Source organism: Triticum urartu, chromosome 4A (genome assembly GCF_056163025.1).
Source record: "Triticum urartu cultivar PI428250 chromosome 4A, HENAU_Tu73, whole genome shotgun sequence".
NCBI lineage: Eukaryota > Viridiplantae > Streptophyta > Magnoliopsida > Poales > Poaceae > Triticum > Triticum urartu.
The window spans coordinates 126,555,192-126,560,700 of record NC_141876.1 but is presented as its reverse complement, the minus strand read 5'-3'; positions in this window follow the sequence as shown (position 1 = coordinate 126,560,700).

Genomic DNA, 5,509 nt, shown 5'->3' with positions numbered 1-5,509 from the left:
GCCAGCCATTGGATACACTCGGGAGAGAGCTTCAACACCTTCAATATTTTGAGTGAAGCTCTGGTGTTCTGCATTCTGAAGACTTAGTGGTTGCTTGGCCGGCTCTGGATATATTGCTTCAGCAGATGTGTCCACATCTGGCAAAAATATCCTATGATTGTGGGCTGAGGGTTGATAGGAGATTGCAGAGTGAAGCTTGATCAGCCTCATAACCCAAGGAGCATAAAACTTTAATCCAAACAGTTCTGAAGCAGACGCTGCAAATTGACGGATGAAGAGATCCTGTGTATTGAAGCATTTGCCGTGAAGAATGCAGAAGATGAGAGTCTTCATTGCACCATCAATCGTTGCATATCGAGAGTGTCCCTTGACTGGCCAGAGAGTCCGCCTTATGATGTGATATATTGTTCTGGGCAGGTACTCTAAGTCTTCAACGAAGAACCTAGTTGGATAGGGTGCATTTGGAGGAAATGGCTTCATCATTGAGAGCATCTGACTCATATCTGGCTCAGGACGCTGAAATATGCTCTCAATTGCTTCAGTATGGAGTTGGCACCCTTCTTCAAAGAATTCGCCAGGAGTGGGAAGGCCGGTAAGCTCAATTAGGTCGAAAGCATTGGCTTCATGATGGATATTGCCTGTCATCCACTCCAGAATCCATGTCTTCGGATCTCTGTTATAGCCTTTGATATGCACAGTGGCATAGAACTGGAGCAGAAGCTCTTCGTTCCAGTGCTCTTCATCAGTGATAAATGGCAGCAAACCCACTTGCTTGAAGCAATCCAGTGCTTCTTCCAGACCAGGCATACCAGCAACAGCTTCAACCTCAAGGCGCTTGTGAGGAAAGATGCGGCCTTGGTTGTAAAGGATGCATGAATAATAGCTGCGCTGTTGATGGCTCCAGAACCTATCTGATACAATTCGTTCCCTTGAATAAGGGTTCTTGGAGCGATCGAAAAACGTGTTATCTGCCCTGAAGCCGTTGATGTTGAAGGAACCAGGAGCTGATGCAGGACCTGGGAACCTTGGTAGTCATGGGATCGGCTTCTGGACCTGGGGCCTGTGCGCAATATGATAGTTGAATTGTGGTCCGGCAGCAGACTTAGGCACAGAATGTTCAGGAGCAGTAGCTTCGGTGTCTTCTGAAGCTGTTGTTGGGGAGGGCTCCACATTTGCTTCGGCGTTGTTTGTGGCAGCCACAACATTTTCAGCTTCAGGCACGTTCTCCTTGAGAACTGCTTCTTGTTGGTGCGGGGGAGTTGGAGCTTGTGGTATTTCTGCTTGCTCTTCGGCTGATGCAGCCGGAATGTCTTCAGCAGCCTGAGCCCTTGGCCCTTTGCGAAGCCTATGGAGCGTAGGCGCTGGTGGAGTTGCAGTGGGTTGGGGCTCATCTTCCTCCTGTGGGCGATCTGCCCACGATGCATCTTGTGTGATTGGCGTCAATGGACGACCAATACTGATCTGTTCGCTTGTCTCAAGTTGAGGAAGGGCTGCATCACCTTGCACATTGTCTTGGAGACCAATGTCTTCAGCAGCGTAGGGTTCGTCTGCTGGAATGTCTTCAGTGTTGGGTTCATGTACAGTCAACTGACGATCTGTGTCAGGATAGCGGACGCAGAGGGGTTCAACTATCAGGGGCTCTGTGGGAGCAGCCCGAGATTTCTTGGTCTTGCGCTTCTTGATGATGGGTTCAGAAGGAGAGGCTTCAGAATGTTTTCTCTTCTTAGCTTCAGCCTCTGCAGTCCGTGTCTTCTTGTGCTGTGAGGCGGTTGATCGACTCTTTGGCTTCGAGCCAGTCGTTGCAGCGGGGAAGACAAGCGGAGCAGTTTCTGACCTTGGCGCTTCAGGTTCGGGCACAGCCGCCTTCTTTTTCTTCTTCGCGGCCATCCTGGGGTCAATGCCGGGACGCCCAAGTGCCTTGCGCTTTTCTGCCTCATTGTAGGCTTGCACGCAACGATTAGCCAAAGTCTTCATGCGTTCTCGCGAGCCTTGAGCTTCGGCACGCGTCTTCAGGAAGTTCTCTTTCAGCTCGTGCAACATGATCTTGAAGTTTTTCACTTCTTGCACACTGAGCTTGTCCACGTGCTTCTTGAACTGAGCCTTTTCATGATCAATTTTCTGCTTCAGTTCTACAATTCGCTGGGCTATTGCAAGTTCTGAAGCAATTGCACCTTGAAAGGCAACGCTGAGGCCTATGGGTAGCTGCAGATCATTGAAGCTTATGTCTGGTGTGTCAAACCATTCATCGATGAAGTTGTGGATGATGACGACATCAAACAGAGGCAGATTGTTGAAGATTTCAGCCTCCTCCTTGCTCTTGATGAGCTGCTCAAGAGCATCATCTCCAAGATCTTCATCGCTTGAGAGATCAATGGCTTCGCAGCGCAGAATGTCAGCAGCTGTGAGCTCTTTGCCTGTGTGTGACTGAGGCTTCTTGGCTTCTTGGGGCTTGGACACTCGTGATAAGCCTTCTGACTGCACACTAGCTTCAGGAGGTGCAGTTGCTAAAGGCTTCACTCTTGCGATTTTGGGAGAAGCGGCTGGCTTTGAAGCTTTTGGTGCTTTTGGCTTCTTCTGCTTTGGCTTCAGAGCAGCAGGGGCGTCATCTGACTCAGTATCTGCTGGAGGGTCATTCACAGCAGTCCCTTGGACTAGGATGCGAGTGATGAGGCCTGCAAGATTGGCATACGGCCCGATGATATTGGGATCGGCGTTGCGTGTGCCATCTGCCCTTGGTGAGGAGGGACCAGGGTTGAAGTCAAGCCCAAATTTCTTCTTGTTTATCTTCGCTGACTGTTGTGCAAACTGAAAGTTGCGCTTGAAGAGATTATCATCGCGGCACCAGAGAAGTGATGACGGATGTGCCTCAGCTGGCTGTGGTCCTCTCACCATGCATGGATAGAAGCCTTGAGCAATGGCTTCGTCTCTGGACCTGGGTACGAGATTTTTGTATAATACATCTCCCCACGGTCTCTTGATGGCGCACTTCTCCGCATATTCCTGAGTGACGAAGCGGTAGTGGAACCATTGCTCTGCCCAATATCTTCGAATCCATTGGATTCGTGTCTTGCGCTGACCATAGCTTTCTTCAGGATCAGTTTTGTACATCTCTGCCAATTCATCAGGCAGATCTTTGGATGTTTCACCATGTCGCTGTCTGCCTCCCTTCCTTGCTGCTGTTTCTGAAGCCATGAATAACTTGGAAGGCTTCAAGATGTTCAAAGGCTTCAAAGGCTTCCTTTTGCAAGAACTGGCTTCAGGCGAGTTGATGTGATGCTGCAAGTACTCTGCAAATGAATGCAGACTATGAGAACCAAAGGATTCTCCCACGGACATGTACCTGTGACAGCATTAAGGTGCGAGGGAAGGGGAAGAGGTCATATGCATTCTCAGAAGATTTTGAAGATAAATCAGTTTAGAAGACATTGACCTCATTATGCGAAGACATTCACTTATAGATAAGAAGTTGGTTCCAGATTTGTACGAACCCATAGATCAGTACAAGTGAGGAATCTAACTACTTTATGAAGCACAAGTGAATATACTAGGCATGTTATGAGATGCAGCGAGAGATTTAACTGGTGTGAAGAGAAACTTCTTATGGCAGAAAGTGACTGAACTATAGGATCAAAAGAAGCTGTAAAAAGAGGTTTTATTTACCACACTTGGAACTGCTAGACGAAGAGAGAGTTGAGGTCGAGCAGTTCAATCCTCCGTGCCCTAACTTGGCAACGGAAGACACCTACGGCGACGACGGAGAGAGCGATGTCCGCTGTCGGCGTGAAAACGGCATCGGAGAGGTTGCGGCAGTGAAGCGCTTCGTCGCCGGCGTCGTCGAGTGCTAGCGGTGGCACTAGGGTTCGTGCGAGGGTGGAAGAAGGAGATAATGACCGCAGTGAATCGTGTATTTGTAGGGATAGAGGCGGCACTGCGCTATTACGCAGGTACCCCTGGCGGTTCGCATTTGAGGCACGCGTGGCCAGTTAGAGGAAGATTGGGATTTGTTCCATGTCCCACGCACGCCTAAATTGTCGGGCGGTCGTTCCTTCTTCTCCGGATCTTATGTGGAGGAATGAGCATTAAAAACGGACTTTTATGGTTGTCACTATGTCTTCAGCTGACAAGGACACAGTGAAGACATTTGACAGTTTCAACAGAATGCATATGACTTGGAGAGATAGAGTTTGAGATAGAAAGCATAGAGAGGTTAGGGTCCGATCACATTCACTTAGTTCAAAAGATTCAACCAAGAAGACATAGCTATAAGTGAATGCTGTAGAGGACAGAACATCAGTACATATATTTCCATATAATCAACGCAGTGAAGATAATCATGAATACATATTGAGAATGAAACCAAACCAATTGTGAAGACATTGAGAGGTAACGCCATGAGAGAAACACTTCAAAATGGAACGTTTGGTGGTGGCGTTACCCACCGTATAGGAAGTATTAGACCCAGACACGGCGCACAATTATCGTGGCGCTCCGAAGTCAAATTCCACATTAATGTATTCACACTTAGAATGTATGTCTTCATTGATTGAAGATATACGCTACTTCGTGTGTTGCACATCTAAGTCATCAATATGCATAAGTGTTAGGATGTGTGCCTGATCATAGGACATTTGAGGATTCCAAGATATTTAGCTCACACCGTAACTTGCAAAATCTCTTCTCATCCAAGGGCTTGGTGAAGATATCTGCCGATTGCTCTTCAGTGTTGACGTGTATGATATCAATGTCTTCCTTCACAACATGATCTCTGAGAAAGTGATGACGAATTTCAATGTGCTTTGTCTTCGAGTGCTGAACTGGGTTGTTGGCAATCTTGATGGCGCTTTCGTTGTCGCAGTAAAGTGGCACTTGCTTCAGATGAATGCCATAATCCTTGAGTGTTTGCTTCATCCACAGAAGCTGAGCGCAGCAAGATCCAGCAGCAATGTATTCAGATTCAGCAGTGGAGAGAGATACACAGTTCTGCTTCTTTGAAGACCAACATACAAGTGATCGTCCCAGAAAATGACATGTGCCTGATGTAGATTTGCGATCAACTTTGTCACCAGCATAATCAGCATCCGAAAATCCAACCAGATCAAACTCTGAGCCCTTTGGATACCATAATCCTAGAGTTGGGGTGTGAGCCAAATATCGAAGAATTCGCTTCACAGCTAAGTGATGCGACTCCTTTGGTGCCGCTTGAAATCGAGCACACATGCAAACACTAAGCATGATATCTGGCCTAGATGCACATAAATAAAGCAAAGACCCAATCATGGAGTGGTATACCTTTTGATCGAACTCTTTACCATTGTCGTCGGGACCCAGATGATGCTTGGCTGGCATTGGTGTTGTGAAGCCTTTGCAGTCTTGCATACCGAACTTCTTCAGGCACTCTTTAAGATATTTCTCTTGTGATATGAAGATGCCGTTGCGTTGTTGCCGTATTTGAAGACCGAGGAAGAACTTCAGCTCACCCATCATGGACATCTGATATTGCTCTTGCATC